The 23,111-nt window shown below is 35.5% G+C and overlaps 1 pseudogene; it reads left to right on the top strand.

Moving 5' to 3' along the window:
* The window catches only part of LOC131053392 (probable LRR receptor-like serine/threonine-protein kinase At1g56130), a 279,171-nt pseudogene extending 257,876 nt beyond the window's left edge, over positions 1–21,295 (top strand).
* The last annotated feature ends 1,816 nt before the right edge of the window (positions 21,296–23,111 follow it).

Below are 23,111 nucleotides of genomic sequence, written 5' to 3' on the forward strand. Positions count from 1 at the left end.
ATTGAAGCCAAGTCATCATTGGACTTTTAAAGATCTTCAAAAATGGATTTAATAAAACTCTACTATTCTGCCTTTTCTCCTCTAATTATATGGTTCTTTACTATCATCTTTGTTTAATATATGCAGCTTATTTTGCTGAGTAAATGTATCTGTTGTTGGGAACTATATTCAACAGTATTCTTTCTATCAGTTTCATCGTAGAACATATGAAATTTAATTTTCTACATGTGCAGAAATCTGGTTGGAAATTACTTGGACATAAATGAGACAAATGATGGGTAAGCATATCCTCTTTTTAGTCATTTTTTATTAAAGAACAAAGATGAAGGAAATATTGAGCAAACATTACAATCACACTAGTTCACATTCTACCCATAAAAGGAAAATTGCTACTTTGTTCTTCTTTAATCTGATATATTATGTTGTATATGAATCCAAAAACAGTTGCAGTTAAAGCTTAAGCCTGCATCTGTCTAGTATATTCCTAGGTATAAACTGTTCCTTTAAACTAGCATGAAGCAGCACCATGCATTCAAGTCAATGGAAATGTTATTGACTGCAGACTTGCCTCAAGCAGACTGGTTTGCCTCCAACGGACTTTTCCTTGCAATAGAGGAGCTCCACTCTGTAAGTTTTTCATTTTGTTTTATTTTAAGTACAGCCAACTGAATTCAGGAGGTAAATAGAACCTTACAACTACCAGTTGGAGGTATTAGTTTTCAAAGTAGGATTTACTACTAACAGTAAGAAAATTACTATTAATGAGAGCTAAAGTACTGTGGTAAGTAAAAGACGATAATATCAGATTTTAAACCATTCCTTGGAGGACATATGATCAAAGGCCCAAAAGACAAAATGCAGAGCAGATATCACAATTCAATCAAACCAAATACGTGGCCAAAGAGAAAACATATTAGAACGTAAAACTTCTCATCTCTTGAAAAAACAAGACCACTACAACAGACTAGAAAATCTTTGAATTTCCTTTGATTGGTAAACTTGTAAGTACTAACTAAATTAGTAAGCACTTAAACTTGATGATTTTTAATGCACTTGGAAGGATGGTATCAAGCATAAAATACTGTTTGCCTTGGAATGTAAAGCAAATACGACACAATGAAGAGAAAATGAAAATACATTAACACTTGATTGTTAAAAAAAGTGAATCCTTCCAACAGTAAGCTAAACTCTTATTTGAACTAAAAGTTATTCTATTTCTAACAGTAAGCTTGTCCATGCATCTGTTTCCAATATCTTATCAAACAGCCTCAACACTTGCTCTCAAATATACATTAAAAATTCCTTTACTTCCCTTATAACCACATAAACTAACGATTAGAATAAAAATAAGTTTTACGAGTACTTGGAATTTTTTTGGCAATTTTCAAAATAAAGCTTTTGTTACAAAAGATAGATATTAGTAGAAGGATGCCCAGAAAAAGAATTGATTTTCTAAACCACAACAATTTGGATCCCCATCTCACTGACATTTCAGACCCTCAACATTGTGGTCTGAGATGTTGATGTTTTTAATATACATTTTGTAAGTTTTTCACAAAGCCTTATGACTAATACCATGGATTGTGAAAACTGAGTCTTTAAATTAGATCTTGTTATTTCATACTGAATATAGTTCATAACTTCATAGACATTAAAACAAATATAGAACATGTAAGGACAGTAAAATGAGAAAATTTATTATTAACATGCCAATGAATGGTTCAATTCCATAAAATACCAATTTGCAAATTTTATAAAGAGTTCCCAAAGTCTATCAAATATCTGCATTCTCTAGAAGCTAGAGTGACGATAACACTAAAAAACTATTAAGTACAAGTTACACAAAGTATATTCAAATTCAAATAATGTTGTTAGCCTTGGTTATATGAAAATTAAGCTCCCGCATCTTGACCCTTCACTTACATCATTTCCTCGCCCAAATGATGCAAAATCCTCCAAAAACATAGGCTTTCTCCCTCTTAGAGATCTAAATTGAGTTGGGAACAATACTAGTGAGGCAAATCACATGATCATCATTGACATAGCCTAGTGGGAAAGAGGGGCTCGGAATCAAGGGGGCTTATGGCACCACTTGGTCTTTTTTCCCCGAGCTAACAATTGGAAGAAAGGTGGTGGAGCTTCAAGAAGCACTCTTATCTATGGATTAATGACTTGGATCAAGTTCAAGCAGTAGTTCCATTCAAGCACTCCACAAGCCAATGAATGAATGAATGGGAGCGTGTGCTAGATAGATGGCCCATGAATAGGAGGGGTTTTTCTCAGGCTCATTTGCCTTAGGTTTGCATTAAAATCTAGATAGAAATTGAAAATAAAATTCAAATGCACAAAAATCAAAACTATCGGAGTCACTAAAAAGTAAAAAAATGAATTTAGACTTTCAGTTCTTTATATGGAGATGAAGGTTGTGGTGCACAAAAACAAGATCATTCCATGTTTTTATTGTAACAGGTTGTATTTCTTGCTGTGTATGTGTTTTAGCATATTTCAAAGGTGCTCATAAGTGGAAGCACTCCAAGGTCAGAATTCAAATGTTCACCCAATGAAGATTTATTTGAGTGCCACAATCATCCCAATATGCACCAAACATAATATGTTATAAGAAGTATGAGAAGCTATCAAATTCAAAATTCAAATAATAAAGACAAAATTGAAAATAAATCATAATACATAATATAGAATCATTAATTCAGTAAAATAAGTAGAACCTAACAATATTGAATTCCTTATCTCAATCAATTGCCCCCTTCTACAATTACATTAGTTCAATTATTTGATTTCACACAGCATTATTAATTTATCTATGCAAAATCTATAAATTAAAAGAGACAATCCTTGACCTTGAACCTTTGAATTGATTGAAAATGATCATCATAAGTGAAAGATGGGTTTAGGTGGTACATGATAACATGCAATATTCTCTATGGAACCTCGTGTCAATGATGTTCCAAAATGACATGTACTTGGATTCGTCATCTTTATATTCACTTTTAGTAGAGTCCTTCACAATATCATCCCTTCATAATTGTTGGTTAACAAATTTGTTGCCACTGATTTTATATTACAATGACCTTGAAATGCCCAATTTGTAATGGCAAATATAACTAACAGTTGGAGAAGTTATCAACTTATTTGAACAACTTTCCTTTGAATTTTAGAAGTATAGCTCCTTTTGATGATGAGTTTTAAGTTTATGAGGTTGTTTCTAACTAGAAAGTGGGAAAGGTGAAAATGAAGAAAGCAAATAACTCTTTGATACGAAACACTACATACAATTTCATCAAACAGAAACAAACTTAGGTTTTTTCTTTTAAAACCATAGATGCATATATATATCTTATAGAAAAGAATTGTTTTTAAGATAATGTCATTTTCTCAAGCCCACAAATCACCTTCCAAACAAAACAAGTTCTGTTTACTTCAAAAATAATTCAAAACATAATTTAATACAGAATATTTAAACACTAAAAATAGTCGCTATTACACCACATCATAGGAACAATAACTCAGAATCAATTGCCAACACACAGACTCCAAATATATTCCTTTATATCCAATGCTTAGAAATTGTAAAGCTCATCGACTTACAGTCTTTCATATAGAAAATCTTCTATCTTCCCACTATTCTTTAGTAAAATTAAACCATCACCAAATGATTCCTACCATTTCCATCAATTGCATAAAAATAGCTTATAATGTAACCAATTCTTTTAATTTACTGTCAAGTAAAGATCAAAAGTTTCTTTAAGATTTTGGAAACTTGAAGGCTTTAGATAACTGTTTTGAAATAAAACTAATAAAACACATTAAAAATTATGCTGAGAAACAATATCTCCATTTGCATCTCCTTTTCCCTTTACTGGAGTTTTTGGCATTTGAGTAGAAATTCAATTCTTGTAAGCATGAAATGCCTTGATGGTGAGAGCAAGTTTATTTTGCCTTGGGATGATCACATTGCTGGTCCTGAGTTTCCAAATTGCTCGACTGTTCCAAATGTATTTGACTTGCTTTGGAGTGTCATGAGGTGATCGACACAAGGTTTCAGAGCAATGTCAATATTGCTCAATCTCTTCATTGCTTCCACATTGAATGTTTGCTTATGGAAGATCTTTTCAATCATTTCCTTCAAGTTTTCCTTTATAGACTATGTGTTGATGATCTAAGAATCATCCTTCATTCAAATGTCAGAGTTGACGGATAAGAAATCGATTTGAATATCCTTCTTTATTTGATCACACACCTTTAGCAATTTAGTTTGCTCCTAGATATTTTTCTTGATGATTACCATCTTCCGTTCTATAATTTTTGTCTAAGGAGACATTTGTTCTCTTAAACAAATGAGAAAATTTTCTCTACAATGAGCTTGTCATTGCTCATACTCATCATCTCCTTAAGGATCTTGTCCAACCTTATCCAAATTGTTTTTTCCTATTTGGATATTTGATCTCCTCATCATACTCCTTTTCTATAGAATCAATATCATTGATAAATTATTTTCTCCCTCAATAAACTTTGACCCCTTGGTTATAATTTCATCTACCCAATCTTTAGCTATCTTGCCATAAGGTTGATACTTACGTATCTTCTCAATTACTTCTTTCCCACTTCCAAAGATGGGATCGAAAGAGGCATCAATCTTATCCAATGGCTGGGATGAGGTGCCAACCATGAATTTGAGACAAGAAGTTAAGGTTCTCACTTGTTGCTTGAGTTCATCCTTGGAGTGCTTATCCATTTGTGTTCTCTCAACCAGCTTGACAGAAACACACTTGAAAATTTCGTATACCCCAGCAAGTGAGAAAGGGCCTAGGTTTATCCTTGCAATGTTGAAATCATTTTCAGTGACCTCACCAATATATTTCTTTGTAGATGGATGGGAAACTTCTGCATACACGTCTTGAAGTTTAATCTTTCATCAACCCAGAAATTGTTTTGGATTTCTTAGGTCGGGTTAACCTTTGAAGCAAATCAGCCACATCATCGAACTGGGGAATGTTCAACTAAGCTACTTTCCTCCTTTTCAAGAGGGTTTTTTGTAACCAAGAGGATGATGTATTGGATGGAGCACTAGTGAAGGTTCCAATATTATCAGGGGAGAACCACAATGGCCTCAAGAGCAGAGATGTAGTAAATGAAGGTGCAACTTTATTAAATGATGAAACATCAAGCAAAGATAGGGGTGAAGAATTGGAATGAATAAGGGAATCTGCAGTGAATGTGGTGGTGAAGAGGTTGGTGATGAGTGAGCTGAAGAGGATGAAATGGTGCTTGCTTTGGATGGAGAGGAAGAAATATTGATAACATCTCCTTTTGATTCTTCTTGAATGCCTTCCAATGTTTCTTTTTCCTTCTTCTTCTTTGTCTTACCCTTTTAGTTGTCTTTATATAATCTTTTGGGTTTCTTTTATTTGGAGGGTTTTCATAACCACCTCCTTCTCTATTGGTAGACTGAGAACTAATTGATGATGTAGGATGGTGTTGTGATGTTTTCACACATCGCCCCATTGCAAATGGGGACCCCCACTTCTTGCTTGCTGCTTCAAGGCTTTGGTGTTGTGGTCTTGGCTTAGTGATAGTCTCTTAGCCGTTAGCCTTTGCTTGTGAAGAGGTTGGAATCTGTTAGTCACCAAGGTCTCCTTTGAAGGAGTGGATAGGTCCTAGGGTTTTGGCATGGTGAAGGTTAGGTTGAGGAATAGATGTCAAGATTGTTTTCTATGATATTAAATATCCAAATGATGAAGTGTGGAAACATTAGGCTATTTTCAGAGGTGAAAATTTGAATAAGGCAAAATTTTGCTCAAGGCATGGTCTTGGCACTGGCTTGCTCATCAAGCGGTGTTTGTGAGAATGGACTCCAGAAATGCGTCCATGCTAGAGAGGCAAGAACCATGAGATAACCTAACCTAGGGCAATGTTAGATAAGTGATCAGGGTTGATGAATTGGGGTGCGAAAATGAAAATTGAACAAGTCAAATTTTTTCTTAAGTTGTGGTCATGATACTAGCTTGCTTACCAGGAGCAAATTTGTGCAAATGAGAGGTGAAATTGGGCCTAGGCTAGAGATGGTTTGAGGGAAATTAGCATCAAAATGATCATCTTAATGATCAATTTGTCTAAGGAAAAGGCCTAGCACAAGTCTAATTTGTACAAATGAAGGTCAAATTTCTGCCCTAGCCACTTACATGTACAATTGGGCAAGAAAACATTGTGCAAATGAAAGGAAAAATTCCACCCAAGTATTAAGTTGTGCAAATGAAGAGGAAAATGTCGACCAAGGAATTCATTTTGTGCAATTTAAGGTTGAAATGCCGCCTAAGGCAAGTTCATATTGTTCAAATGATTAAGTAAATGTCAGCCAACTTGAAGTTGTGCATATGAAGGTTGAAATGCCGCCACACCAAGATAATGTTTGTACAAATGAAAGGGAAATGCCACCAAGTGAATTTAATTTGTGCAAATGAAAGAACAAAAGACAATCAACTTAGTCACCTTGTGTGAATAAGAGAAAAATCTGAAATGTTTGTGCAAACCAAGCATGAAAAGCCACCACCTTGTGCAATCTAGCACAAGAAGGCGCCAAGGTGAAGATGAAATGCTAAAGAAGTAAAATGATTTGTCAATTCAGTCAAGAAGGTGGCAAAATAAGTTCTTAAAAGGAAAGTGAAAAGTTTTAGTTCCCTAAGCAAGTCGGCTAGGGAATGAAGGGACACAACTCCATACAACCACACCTATAAGAGAGGGTGTTTCATCCCAATCAAGCACAAGTTAAGCAAAGCAATCCTGATTAAGACCTAAAAGTAGAACGAAATACGCTAAAGGCAGCGATTTTTTGTAGCAAAGCTTGATCAATTATTGATCAAAATTTACCTCAAGGGGGAGTGATTGTGTTTAAGAAGGCTTGAGCTCTACCCGGAAATATTTTTTACTCACTCTTTGAAGGAAATCTAGGAAAACTTGTGCAAATTTTCATACACATAAGACCTATAAAAACATCAAAGACAAGATCATTTGAGGATCAGACCTTGGGAAGACATAGAATCAAACTTAACATTTTGTGTTTGTCAGAGTTTTGTCTTTATTGATATCTAAACTATATAACTTAGCATTCTATATTTGTCAGGGTTTTGTCTTTATTGATATCTAAACTATGTGATATAATTTCAAATCCTTTTGTTTTTCAGGTCCGAGGCATGAAATATGAACACTTATATAAGCTAGGAGGAGAAAAACATCCATGGTTCACACCATCAAACATTACAACATCAAGAAGAATTCAAGGATTGCTTTACAAAATGATAAAGCTTAGATTGTGCAAGGAATGGAAAGAGGAATTTCACAACTTGAAAGATAAGTTCAAAGGTGCATCACATCAGGACTTACATCACCAAGATCTTCACTTCATCAAGACATCGAAGGGGTGATTGCAAGGATCAAGTCATGCAGCATGAAGGAAGCAAATGGTAGATTTACAAATCATTGATGATGCTGCTTAAAATCTTCTTTTAAGAAGTTACGTATAAAGGGAGATGGAAAGAAAGATGAAGAATTTAACAAGGTAATGAACTCTACAACAACAAAAAGAGATCAAGATATCATAGCATGAAGAATACTCCAAAAACGTGAAGAAGTTAAGTCATAGCAAGGGGGATCAATGACAAGATAGAGACTTGAGCGTCATAACCTCAAGGTTATAATCACCCACGGAGATAATTCTACAGCCTCAAGAATTCAAAGCTAAAAAGCTTAATCATCATGATGCCTTCATCGTCATCACACCAAGCTTAGGAAATGTTGAATATCAAGAGATGTTTCTCTACATCAAACTTTCCTGTGATGAAATATCAAGTTTACAATGCAAGCTAGGGTGGCATCCCAGTCATCAATCAACCAATTGGAGGGTTCCAAGTCAAGATGTCCAAATACAACGCACCTAACTCACCCATGGAGGCACAAATTTTGAGATGCCTAAATTCATTTTCTATTGGTTCACATTCAATGTGTGACACATGTCAAATCAAATGAAATTTTCTCATTGGCCAAAGGGATTTGTTGTTACAAACCCTAATCAGGGTTTCAATCTCGACCATTGATTGTGAATCAATTTGAGCCATTCGTTGTAAAGAGCTATCTATATAAGGCTCAGTTTTGTCATTTGTAAGGGTGAACAACAATAGAGAAATAGAGAATAGATAATAGTTAGTAGCAGAAACAATCAATAGTTATCTATTAAAGTAGAGTAAAAGAGAACACAAAGATTGTTGCCAAGATCCTGTTGTAAGAGACATATTGTTTTCATTGAAGTTATGGTGAATTCTCTATGATAATTTAACATGTTGAATGGTCTCTACTTCTCATTTGCTTTAAATTTGATTAGATAAATGGAAGATATTATTGTTGATAAAAGGTGTACCTAATGTTCATACTACTTGTAATTTGTTGATTACAAATTGCAGTGCGTAGTCGATTGAACTTGTGTGAAAGCTTAACTTCTATTACTTCATGCTCATTGTTCGTGTAGTTGATGTGCATTGTTGTTATGAAAATAATTCATTTATCCTTAGGAGATTGCACCGGTTTTGTGTAGTCGTTCCTTGATGGTGAGACACAGCTTGGTATGGTCACACCTAATCAACAATCAGTTCCTACATTCTTAGGATTAGATTAGATTCCCTAAAACCCTACCTCTTTGGGACTTTTATTTTCCAAGCAAGTAGTTAGAATCCAAGTTCTAGTAGCATTCAAGCAAAAGTTCAAGTATCAATGTAAGTCACCCTTGTGATTCCAGCAAATCATATCAACCATTGAGCTATCCACACGTCAAGACCTGACAATAGAAACCTTGGAATCTTCTCGGTTGATCACATAATTTAGCATCCGAGGATATTTTGATCAAGAGAGGATAAAGTGCCTTTGGTATTTTATTCCGTGTTGCATAGTGTATAAAAAGCACATCAATAGATGGGAGGAGGAAGGTTTTTCTTGCCATTCTTCTCTTTTTTCTATAGTTTCTTTTTCCTCTAAAGCCTTTTTACTTGATTTTTCAATAGTCTTCTTCATTACCATTTTTTAATTCTTCTAAGCATTAGTATTGTTCTTGTTGGCATTTCATGTCACCTAACTTGAAATCTTGCATAGCTAGGGTTTATCATTCTTAACAAGAGGGTTTTATGTCCTTAAGCTAGCCAAAATTCTAAATCCCTTTGGCCCCATCTCTTATGTTCTAATCTGATGTTGACTTCTTGTCATTCATTCCTAGTCACTAAGTTACAAGTTAAGTCCTTTATGTCTGTTGAGTGATTGATCCCATTTCCCTAGTGATTGCTTGTTGGCATTTACACATGATCACCCTTGACAATAGTCCCACTTGTCCACGTGACACCTCGCCACATGCTTGTAAGACTGAAAAGGACAGCCCACCATCAAGTTGCAAAGTTGTAGTATGAGGACACATATTTGGACCCGCCATTTATATCCACTTCCCTTAGACACCGACATTGCTAATAGTTTCCACATGGTGCTTTAGCATTCATCCACAAGACTTCAAAGGATGGCCTACCTCAAGGCCACACTTCTATGAAATAGCGACACATGTCTCAAGCCCACAAACATGTCTAGACTCATTCAAAGTGGATGTGATAGTATGATATACATGGTGTCTTTGCACACCCCTGTGGAGGGCAATGGGTCAGGTCAGGTCAAGGTTGCGACAATGTCCAATTGTGACACGTATCTGTCTTTCTTAGAAAGGATTGCTTGTTGTGCGAGTCCTATTTGATGATGTGTAAAGTCGACTTCTTCATGGTAGGCCCCACTAGACAATAAATATTGACGCAGCATACTCTTTGAGCCAAAATATTTGAATCTAGTCAAGGAAAGATAACTGTTGATCCCTTGCACCAGATGTAGATCGACAACCCACATTCAAACTCAGAAAATGGTTACTTTCAATCCTTTTGTAATATCCCTTGCTGATTATGGACTTAAATGCTGAAGATAGGCTCAAGGAATATTGTCAAACAGTTGTCCTTCAACCCTTAAACCAGTTGTTACTAAAATCTGATTGTTTTTTATGGCTCAAGGTATTATATCAAACAATTCACATACAAACATTAGGCTTGTTGTTCTGAGTTTCAGACTGATAACCTTGCGTGTTATTGATACAGAAAAGGCTTTGCATAACTTTGCATGTTACTGACACCAAGGAATGCATTTTCAAAAGATTTCTATAATATCTAAACTATAGACTCAATGCATAAATGAATTCTTTTGATCTTTCCAAGGCATATATATGAATTTGAAAAGATAAATGTGTACCTACAGCCAAGAGACATTTTCACAAACACTTGACATGCAAACTTCAGAAATAATGAATTTGAAGTATACTACTGCCGCAACTAATTTCTGATCTTATTTCAGACTTCATAAATAAAAAATAACTATTATTGATGCAGGTACAAGATGTTATTGAAGAACTCTAATGGTTGACTTCCAATTTCTGCATACTAGTCCTCAAAAAATTAGACATTACAATAGCAAATACTGATCAAGAACTTGGTTATTTGATGCCACAAGGAAGGCTAAATCCCAGTGACCATGTAGGAGCTGTCACATGAATTTTGAAGGCTCCAATAGTGAAATCGCCCCACTTGGAGTATGGTGCCAAAAACCCTTGAATTGCCAATGAATAACAAATAAATGCAGCGCTTTCTCCTCACCAAGTAATGATTGGAATGATTGTCGATGCCAGGCAAATTGACTGAACAATTACCCACAAAATTCTGAGCAACCAGCAATGAGTAATGAGTGAAAATGTGTGGCGCAGTAGGTCTGATTGACCTCCATGGTAGACCACGATTGGACTGAAAAACAAATGCAAACTCCTCCAAATCACCACCAAAAAACACCTCCAAGAAATTGCCTAACTCCTGATTAGAATGTGGATATCAAAGATCATGAATCTGAAGCGTTCTCCTAATTTGACCTCCATGAAGAGTGAAGCAAATCTCAATATGCCCAATGTGAAAGACTGAAGTATCTCCCACCACAATCGCTGCAATAATCTCAGCTGATAGTTTCATAGCCACAAAATTTCTCAACCTATGAGAGTTTCCATTCCCAAAGGCTCAATAATAGCAAAAACCCAAACTGGTTCCTTCTCCATACAAGAACTCCAAATCAAGTATCAAATCTTGAATGAATTAGAAGCTTAACCAGACCTTCTTTTATACTTTTTCTCCAACCTTTCAAGAAGCTTCTAGAAATAATATTATTTCACTTAAGTGACTTTTATGATATAATATTAATTTAAGTCATTTTATTAAATTAATTAAATATAAAGTTACCTCTTAATTTTTATTTATTTGATAACTTTATAAATAATTAACTTAATACTTTTTAATTAAAATAATCAATTAAGCTATCCTTAAGAAATATCATTAATTCGGAAAAATTAATTAATTATTCTGCCTCAATAAGGGGGACATTACACCTGTTGTTTGTAGAAATAAGCCCGATATCGTTTTCAAAGAACATTGATCACCATTGAGGGCCAACAACTTCTCCAACCAGCATTTCTTGAGTCCTATGAGTTGCAAGAACGTCTTGATGCATTCTAACACGGATTCAAAAAGGAGATGAAACCCATGCTCTCTCAATACTTGCAAATGTCTGTGTTGCCTCGAACCTCCCCAGATTAGGTTTTGTGGGCAATTTTCTCTTTTGCCTTGCACTCAAACTCAAAAGTCATCAATGCTAGGGCACGGTTGAGTTGCAGACATGTCCTTTCAGGTAGCTTTGGTCACTCAAAATTGGATTTGTTGGAGGGTTTTGTTAGACATCCTTGAGTATGTGGAGCTAAGGTTTCTTGTTTGTTGCATGCTCTAGCCTTATCCTAATCTTGGTAAATGTTAAATAGGCTATTAAGACTCATTGTAAAGAGTTGGTTCTTCTTTTTTTTCTCTATAGAGATTCACGTATTTTGCAACTCTGTTATTGTAACTTGGCCTATGCCTCTTTATCAATTATTATTTTTTGTTCCTTACCTTTTCTCTATTATTTTTTTGTCCAATTGTGTGCATAATTAGTGCTTGATGCATCATCTTGTGATGTAAGCATAGATCCTTGTAATATGTCCCATATCTTAGTACCTTCAAACAAAAAACACATACATTCAATTCAGGTTATAGACCATGTTTCTGGTTTGAACAGTTTTGTAGATGTGGAAAAACTCTTTCCTTCTAAAATTGTGAAGATTTAAAATCTCTCTATGAAATATTGATGTTTTGATATGTGGAATGGAAGGGTTTTGTATGTCTCTCAGTAGCTTTGTTGATATTTTGTGCAACACTGGGTAGGAAGAACCACATTCTAATTTAGGTGCATCACCATCCATTTCCAATTTATACATATTTTCTTCCCCTTTTCCCTAGAATCATTAGAATCATTAGAATAGGATTGTTCGTAGGTTATATAGTGTTGAGTTGGACCAACACTGGTGCATTTAGATTAGAAAGGAAGTTAGCCTTCTTCGAAGATTCAACCTCATCTTGCAAAGGTCCCACACTTTGAGGTTGTTTCCATTGTGTCTTGGAATGATATACTAATTTCATGTGACGACGGTTATTTCTTCTAGAGTCCTCACCTCTCTAACATCCCAGTTGATAGGCCGTATGGGATAAGTTTCGATGTGATCAAAGTATATGGGATCCACTAAATCAGATTCATCATATTCTAAACTTTGAATATCCCGAATTCATTTGAAAGCTTCAATTTATCAATAAGACAACCTTATCCAGTCCCTCCTCCTAACCTCATAGTCATTGTCATAGTCAGCCCAATAATCTTTTAATCCAAGGAGGTGGTGAAAACTAGATCCAAGATGAAACTATTTTATGACATAGTCTTTGTTGTCAAATGGTAACCTTATGGTAAAGAAATGCATGGTGAATTGTACCAAGACTTTTTCTATATTTAGTGCATTAGGCAATGTTTTGCATTGGTAGTGAGCTAGCCCAATAGGAAAAGGAACTGGTGCCTTCTTCCTTTATTTGCATCTTTTTCTCATTTCACCTAATTGCGTAAATGTTTCAATTAGAATGAATTTGCCACTTAAATAACTAAGCAATTTGTATGGAAGCCCATCAAAATCTCCAATTGTGATGTAGGTGAACCCTTGGAATTAGATGAAGTAGCTCCCATATGTTTTGAGCAACTAGATAGATTCTCAAGATATTTTCATACTCATATCACCTTGGATTTATTAGACCACATAAATTGTCAATGCATCATTTATTCTTTTTGGGCTTTTCTAACTATGCTCCAATTGGAGTTGTGGGTAGTGATCATAAATCTGAGTTACCTCATCAAAATTGCAAATAGCATCTATCCCCTACCAAGCCCTCGTACTAACAATGGTGTAGAATAGATACGAGGACATATAAAAGGATTTGTTAAATTGGAATTGGGTGATCTTCTTGTGGATTTTATTGCTGATTATGCTACCCTAGTCTATGAATTGTTCTCCACGAATGATGATAATGATAAATAGATATGTCCATTCTTCAAAATTGTGGGCATCCTCATTGCTGATTACTCTTTGTAGAAGCACAATGATGTTTGAGATGTCATCGACAAAGTGTGACATGTGCAAATTGTTTGGTAGCTGTAATTTCCCCTTTTTAGGTATAGCCAACCGATGCCTTGCAATGGTGTTACACCATGTTCTTTTCTTCTCAATGAAATGTTGATAAGACGCCATAGTATCAATGTCTGCAAGACTTCCCTTTGAGGTAACTTGAGGAGTGTGCTAAAAGATTCCCCATCCAATTTAGCAATTATTCTGTTATGTGTTGTTTTCACCTCTCAAGTCTAGGGATTGTAATGGTTGATACATTTTAGAACTAGTTCTGCAATTGCATAGCCATGGGAAATCTAGTAGTTTGCAATAGTCCACTATCGACCAATTTCAATGTGAATGGAGACCTATTTTCGTCACCCATTCTCCTATAGTAATCGTTGAGATTTATGTTCCCTAATTTTGTGTCTCCAATTTCGGGAAATGGGTTCTCCAAACTCATGCCAAAATCAAGTTATAGAGGAGGCAAATTAAATCTTTCGACATGTAGTCAAGCAAATCTAGAGAAATCTTGATTTTGAGCAAGCAATTTCGCAATAGGCAAGTTTTCATGAAATTAACTTTAATAACTGAATATTCCTTCTTCCACAAGCTATGGGAGCAAAGAGTAACTATGTACCTTTATATTTGAAAAGCTCTTCATGGTATAGTGCCTTTGGAATCCTTTCTGCACAACCTTCTAGATGCAATCTGCACCTCACTCTTGCTTTTTTTCATCCACTCTTTGAAAATTGCTTGTTAAAATTCTTTGTTTGTGCTTTACAATGGTCTTATATTGGCCTACATTTGATTTCCATTAGCTTCAGGAGTGCATTAATGGTGCTTTTAATGTTCGTGTCTGTGAAGTCCCACCGATTCAAGTTTTAGTTCCATTTGAAATGAAGGCTCTTTCAATTTTCTCATTAGAAGTTTGAAGGGTTTCTAGAACTTTGTCATTCTCCAACAATGGTTTTAAAAACAATTTTTGAAACCAACAGGATCGATTTTCCCTTTTAAAATTGCTTCTTACATAATCCATGGGCTATCATTAGAAACTTTCACTTGTCTTGGTAATGGTTATGAATAGCTTGTCAGCTTTCGACAAGGTTGTGGCATCCTCTTTGAATGCCGACGTGAGTTTTGGAACTATTCGAGAGAGCCAAAACATCTTTTTGAATACTTATCTTTTCATTTTCCAAGTAGGACAAGTCATACATCTTTGTGATCAAACACAAAATTCTTCATACTGCTACGTTCTTAGAGATCCTAAATAGTGCTTTGAATTCTAGCATGGTTGTGGAAATCTTGTCAAGTATTGACAAGGTTGTGACGACCTCATTGGATGCTAACATGAGTTTTGAAACCATGTGGAATTGCTGATATCATCCTCAAAAAGCTTTCTTATCTTCAAAGGAGTTAAAAAATACTTCATTGGCATTTGACACAAATCTTAGAACTTAGACAAACTTTGACACAAATTTTGCCATTTCTAAAACCAAAGAGGTTGCAATGGTACTATTGGGTTCCAACAAGGTACCTTGTCGGGGGCTGATTGGGTTGCAAGAACCTCTTCACGGACCGACATGGGTTTTGAAACATGACTAATTTACCAATGATTCAATACTTGGACAAGTTTTGAAAGAAATCCCAGAACCTAACGATTGGAAATCGGAAAGACAAAGGTGAAGATGGACTAAAGGCAACAACAATATAACTAATTGCCATTTTTGTCCATAAACCATCCTCAAAATTACTTCTATTGGTTATGAAATTGCTACAACCCCCTACACATCCTTCCAAAATATCCCAAGAAAAATTAGGTCTGATATCTCAATGAAGTCAATATGTTTGGAAGATTTTACTTTTCTACTCATTAAAAAAATGCTTTTAATTCATCTTATGTGAAAGGGTATTCCTCAAGGTTAGAAAATTGTTGAGGCAAGTACAAAGATGTTTGGGTGAAAAAGCTCCTAGTCTTTTGTATATATATATCTTATTATGTGGGTGCAGCATCTGGAACATATTTAATTCATTTGTGTGTATCAGTATCCTTCAATAACCAATTAACACAATTGGCACCTCATGAGGTCCAAAATATGGTGCGGAGCTTCTCCATTAAAATCTTTTCGTCTAATTTGCAGAGATGTCATTGTGGGTCCACATTTCACCATTGTAATATTCCAAAGACAAAGGAAACTGTTTAGAAGTGCCCTGAAATATTAGGACGTGCCTAGAAACATCTTGAAAATCTTCCGGGACATTATGGATGCCAGACCATTTGAAAGGCTCTCCAGCTGTTTCCTGAGCATTTCCCTCATTATCACAAATGCTTTATTCATTATATCTAGCTAAAACATGAAATATCAAATTCTAGCAGTGACTACCAAGATATATCTTCTCTATGTTTAGTTGTCATCCCTAGAAACAATTCCCAGCATTGAGGCAAGGATCAGATTTCGAAGTAGGCTAAGAAGAAGTTGTTTGGCATGCAGTTGAAGCATGTGCTGTTGGCAACGATGAAGTTACTGGAAAGAAGAATAGTGATGGGTGCCTAGAAGACTGTACAGCCAGTACCCAAGGTCCATTTATAGTTGAAGTATGGGGAGATCAAGAACTGCCACTGTAGCTGAACAAACATTATTTTGATTCTATATGGTCTTTCATTCCCATCTCTAAAACCCTTTGATGCAAAGCATCTGCCTTGAATGCCCCCTCCACGTTTGTTGGCTGCTCAATCCTTTTAGTAATTAGTTTTACAAATTTTATCAGTTTGTTCAACTACACTGCTTTTTTGGTGGAGGAATCTAAGGACAGTGATCAGTTATTTCTATTTTGGGTTTAGAAAATAAGTGAAGGCTGATCATGATAGAATAGGGGATACAAAGGTAATCGTAGGTTATTCAGGGTAGCTTTTAGAGAAAGAAAAGTAGGAACAGGGAAGGGGTTCCCGATAGAAGATATTGGAAGAATATATTATATATTTGGTCGAGCATGAGTGTATTAGTGTTGCTCTGCATTCCTTTTGCTTTGAATTGAATGAAATTCTCTCATTCCAATCTTCTGCTGCTTTGAATTTTTCATTTTGATTATCAAGAGGGACAAACAAGCTATTTTCAGAATTTCATATGCAATTACAGGTCTGAGTCTGCATAATGCCTGCCAAACTCCATCTTTTGCTTCAACTGAAAACTGGGACAAGTTGCTGAGATTCCCAAATGCGTCCTTCTGAGTTATTAGAATTTACACATGGAGAGGCAGTCCAAGGGACTTCTTCCTCAATGTTTGTCATAAAACCATAAAGGTCTTCAAATTCACTTGCCATATCTGAGTAAAAACCCCTTATAATATACAAATCCATTTTCATTTCAGCCTGATGATTCTACAGCTCATCAAAAAGGGTTCTGAACACTTTTATTTAAAGCTATTCTAATTTTTGTCATTTTCCTCATCCTCTTCATTTGGCTAAAACGTTGCTGATTGGAATCAGTGAACAACAAAATTATCCAGAGAATTCTCTTTGGAGAGCACTTTAGGTCTCATGCTAGGATTTCATTCTTACAAGGACTGAAACAGGGTATGTTAGTGTAATACTATGGAGGCTTCATGTTTCAGATTTCTACAGACTACAAGTAAATAGGGCATAGTACTGCCAAACTCTTCAGGCTTGTGACCACAAGGATCAATTACTTATTTTTTGATGGCAAAAGAAAATGAAAATGCACTTTAAATCTTCATCTTTTCTTCAACTGCTTCCTTATCCAGAGGACTGGATAGGAGGAAGAAAAAGAAACATTTGACGATGAAATTGGCAAGTTCTTTCCGGGAAACAAAATAAAAATCAACCGTTTTTGAATGATCAAGAACAATTCAAAAGATGACAATGGTGCTGTTGCTTCCTGTAAATGAAGCTGTAAGAATTTAGTTTAGTTTGGTATTGTAATAAAGTTTGTTCCTTATAAGAAAGAAATAATAGCATTTTGCTTCCTTGTCCAAAGAGTGCTGGAACATATTGTTGATTTTACATTTTGACTTCTAAATTTTCAGATTCTCAATTCGCAATAAACTGTGGTGGCTCACAAAAGACTTCCCAGCTAGGAATTGATTATGAACGTGAGAACGAAACACTTGATGCTGCCTCATTTTATGTGAGTGATACGCAAAAGTGGGGAGTCAGCAATACTGGAAATTTTCTGGACAATTCCGCAAATAATTTTACACAATCCAGTCAATCTCAATTTACAAGTACATTGGATACCGAACTCTACCAAACAGCACGCTTATCTCCCAGTTCACTAAGGTACTATGGTTTAGGGCTTGAAAATGGACCATACACAGTAAAACTACAATTTGCTGAAATAGATATTCTAAGCACAGGAAGCTGGAAGAGTGTTGGAAAACGCATTTTTGATGTTTATGTTCAGGTAAGTGTAACCCACTTTTCTAATGGTTTGATTTCTTTTCTCTTAAAAAGAGTGTTCATTTATTTCCTCTTTCGATTCGTGGATAGGGGATTAAAGATTGTTTTCCGCATTCTTCCCTTTCATGGTCCTTCGCTTTTAGCAAATGATCAGTGTGAATAACGTCAAAAACATTAGTCTGGCAATCACATTGCATGCAATCTCATTTGGATTTTTAATTTTCTCATTGGGTAAATACTAGTTCTGCATAGTGCATTGCACCTCACAACGTCAGCTTTTTGTCCTCTGATGCTGTAGGGGAATAAAGTATTAACGAATTTCAACATCAAAAAGGAAGCAGGAGGTTCATTTATAGCAGTTGATCGCAATTTCAGCACAAACGTGACTGAAAATTTCCTTGAAATTCATTTTTTCTGGACTGGGAAGGGAACATGCTGTATTACAAAACAAGGAACCTATGGACCTTTAATATCTGCTATTAGTGTTACACCTGGTAAAGAAAATGTTGGGACTTTTAGCTTTACTTTATTCAATTTATAGAACTAAGAAAATATAAACAGTACATAAACCAAGCATCGTACTCCTACAATGCATTCTTTAGCAGTTATCTGCAAATTTATTTACATAATTTACAACATTGCAGTGGAAAACCTAGACATCTTTAGTGCTAATTTTCTATTATTTGCGTAGAGTTCAAACCTACCGTTTCGAATGAGCCAGTTTCTAACTCCCCTTCAAAGAAAAACAAGAGTGGAGCAGTAATCGGAATTGTTTTTGGTGGAATAGTTGCTGTTTTGACATGTCTTGGTTTTTTCATTTTCTGGCGGAGGAAAGTCAGAAAGTCCTTAGAAGCACGCAGTCAGGAACAAGAAGGTAATGGCAAGATTAGAAGATGAAATTTCATTAATTACAGTTATGCCTTTCTTCCAATTGGGTTGACTTTAATTGGGCGGAATTTGGTAATGGTATTGATACCCATCACACCTTGCTTCTTTATCAGCACTCAAAGGAATCCACACAAAACCTAACATTTTCAGCTATGCCGACATGAAGAGTGCAACAAGTGATTTTCATGAAGAAAACAAGCTAGGCCAGGGAGGATTTGGTACAGTTCATAAGGTATGTTAATATGCGTTCCAGTCTTTGTATTTACTTGTTTTAGATTTGTGTATATAAATAAATTCTAGAGAGCAGACGTAACATTTCCATAATTTATCTTTTCTACTAAATTTTTCTCATAGTTCATGCCAATTACAAACCATTCTCTATCCTTAAATTTCTCCTTAAGTTTATCTGATTTTTCTTGTGCTTGACTATGGCATTATAACAGGGTATTCTTCCAGATGGTAAATTAATAGCAGTGAAGCAACTGTCATCTGAATCTAAGCAAGGAAAGCGCGAGTTTATAAATGAAGTAGCTGCAATATCTGCAGTGCAACCTTGTTAAATTGCATGGATGCTGTGTGGAAGGAGATCATCGTATTTTGGTCTATGAATGTCTGGAAAATAACAGTCTTGCACAAGCTTTATTTGGTAACAATATATGGCCACCCTACTTACCTTTATTTGTAAGAATTGTTTTGTATCTATTCACATCATATCAATGGAAACTCGCAGGCAATACAAAATCTGACATCCAACTTGACTGGCCTACTCGGCACAACATCTGCATTGGAACTGCACGTGGGCTTGCTTATCTTCATGAAGAATCCAGTGTGCGAATAGTGCATCGAGACATCAAAGCCAGTAACATTCTGCTGGATAATTCTTTGAACCCTAAGATTGCAGATTTTGGGATGGCTAAGCTATTTGACGATACCAAAACTCATATCAGTACCAGAGTTGCTGGCACGATGTAAGATCACTTTTAAGTATTTGATTTCAATTTTCTGAAACGTGTCAGAGATGAAGTTTCCTTACACGTTGAAAAACAATATATTGTTCTGATGTTGTAAGATCCTATATGAACAAGCTTTTCTTATTCATCTGTTCATAAATATCTTCTTTTCCTTTTACATGTATGAATGCAATTTTGTTTTGTGGGCCTGATTAATAAAACTACTGTACATTTTGAAGCTTTTGAAAAAGAGTTAGAACTTACCTGCATACTTTTGCATGATCTAATTGGAAGTGTTTGTGTCTGAAGAGGATATCTGGCTCCGGAGTATGCAATGCGAGGTCACCTCACAGAAAAAGCTGATGTTTTCAGCTTTGGGGTTGTTGCTTTAGAAGTGGTGAGCGGTAGGAGTAATAAAGAGACAACCTTGCCACAAGAGCGTGTCTATCTTCTGGAATGGGTATGTACTAGTGTAGTAAAGTTTCCTCAATTACGCAGTAATTTTGATTTAAGTCTAGCATGCTGCATAACCTAATGTAATGGCCACCACCTACTGGTCAAATCACAGGCTTGGCAACTGCATGAGCAAAAGAGACTGCTGGAATTGATGGATCCTCAACTGAGAACAACATACGTAGAAGAAGAAGTCCTTGGAGTAATTGCAGTAGCTCTTCTCTGTACACAAGCTTTGCCTGCAATGCGCCCGTCAATGTCTCGAGTGGTCGCAATGCTGACTGGTGATGTAGAGGAAATTCCTGTTGCTTCTCGCCCTGGTTACATCACAGATTGGCAGTACAACAACCATTTGGCTGCTCAAGATTCTGAAAGCGCATCAATTGCAATAACACCACAGCGGAAAAGCATAGAAAAAATGCTGCCTGCTGAATTGTTCTCACCTGAAAATGAAGAGATGACTCCATCAATGATCCACCAGCCTTTAGGAGATGGCCGATGAATACTGAACTCAAGAACAAAATATGGAGACCTTGTCCCTACTTGGGACCTACATCTCATAGTGACTACATTTAATGCAATATAGTTGCACCCTTATATATCGACTCACATACAATTTCTATAATTGACCTTTACCATATCCTACATCTACGATATATCGACTCACATACAATTTCTATAATTGACCTTTACCATATCCTACATCTACGAGTGATTATGATGTCAGTTAATTTAGAAACCTGAGAGTAGGCATACAATTGTTGGTTATTATGTTTGGTGTTTTATTGTATTAAATAATAATTTTTTAAGCAAAACTACAGCAGGGAGACGGCCAAAACAATAGCCAAGACTATTTGAATCCAAACCTCTCCGAAAAACTGAAAACTTTTATGTGAATGTTTGTTATGTGATAGTTTATTGATGAGTGTTGTGAATAAATTTTCTTCTTAGAGCTCAGATTTTCTTCTGCACTATATGTAACTACTGAAAACACTTTTGTTTCATGATTTTGTAAGATTTTAGTGTCGACAAATGATCACGGAAAACGGAACTGAAAAATACAGATTAGATTTTCCTAGTGAATCTCTGATATACATACAGAGCTTGCGGTGGTTTATGAATGCATCTACACCCACACATTTTCATGTGTACCTATACATGGGCAAGTATGAGTATTTGCATGGTTAACCTATTATATTACAGCGACAATCACATGCAATTATGCAAAACTCACATACATTTCAAATTTGTACAATTGTTCATCAAACTCTACAACATTACAATTTTTGCCTCCATACCGTTACCAAATTGGCATATTGACACTTTTAGGTTTGTTAAAATTGAATGCATTTTCTTCAACTCGGTCTAATATGACATTCAACTTGAAAGCACATTTACATACAAATCAAACTAATGAAAGCTAGCAAAAACAAAAGAAAATTAACAATTAATCAGTGAGAATTATATGGTGATTTTGGTCTAGACAATTTTTTAAGAATCACATCATTTTCTAATTTTAGAGATATTATTGAAAATTATATTCTATTACATTTGTCTTTTGGAAATCTGGAAATAATATATGTTCTATTAACATGTAATTGTTTTCAACAAAGGTTTAAAAATTAGACAGTCAATTATTTTTCCTATTTGTGAATGCAAGTTCTTATTTTCTAAAAGATCTATATTCTATCTATATTGACTATGGCAAAAAAATTGAACATTGAGATAAACTTAATATTAGCACTTACTTTTAATCTTTTATAAATCCAATCTGATATTGCTAAGGGTTAAAATCTATCTAATTTAAAGATGTTGAGATATTGTTGGATTCATAGTTTTAAATCTCGTAGACTTGCCATGGACTCGTCAGTCCCTTGGTGGGCCGAGTTGACTCGCCAAGGGCTCGCGACCCAAGACTCGTGAGTCTTGGCGAGTCCTTCCCATGGATTCACGTGAGTCTTTTTCTTGGGCTCATGATTTTTTTTATTGGACTTGCGTGACCTAGAAAACACGCCCAACAAGCTAATAAAGTTTTTTTTTTTAACTTTTTTCATTCATTTGGGTTTGTTGTTTGGTCAAAACAGGTTTGTAGGAATTGAAGGAGGAGAGGAAACAATATTAAATCAAAAAAAGAGATCCAGGTAAGGACTTTGATTTAGAAGAAGATGAAATATCCCCACAATTTTTTTTTTTTTAAATTTCCAATTTACAACACAACAAGAACCCGTTAAGGTTAGCAAATGAAAATACAACAAATACTGAAAATGCAACCCTTCCACTTTCTGATCACCAAGCACCCAATTTGGGAAGGTGAGAGCATACGGTGTTGACAGGATCATTAGCTTCAAATCACTAGAAATTATTACAATGCTTAGGTGGCAAGCCGGCCCCTTTCGCTTATTAAGCGGGATATTGAAAAACACTAAAAATCACTTGGCGGTAAAATGACCTAGGACAAGCTAAGAAGCTGAAGTACAATCACTCAACCGCTTATCCAGCGGGAGGACTAGGAAATGAAGATTACAATCAACTCAACCACTTATTCAACGGGAGGACAATATTACAAACAAATGATAGGCAGCATGGCTAGCCTCTTCCACTTATGTAGTGGGTGATACAAGTAAATTGCAGAGAAGTGGATTGTTCAGTACTACCTGAAACAATCTTACAATAATTTAACCTACAACTACTGTCAGAACAAGAGGATTTCAAACTCTAATTAAAGAAAAATTCTCCTAGGGATTTCAATAGATAACACTAATATTTCCAACTA

This window comes from Cryptomeria japonica, chromosome 11 (genome assembly GCF_030272615.1).
Source record: "Cryptomeria japonica chromosome 11, Sugi_1.0, whole genome shotgun sequence".
NCBI lineage: Eukaryota > Viridiplantae > Streptophyta > Pinopsida > Cupressales > Cupressaceae > Cryptomeria > Cryptomeria japonica.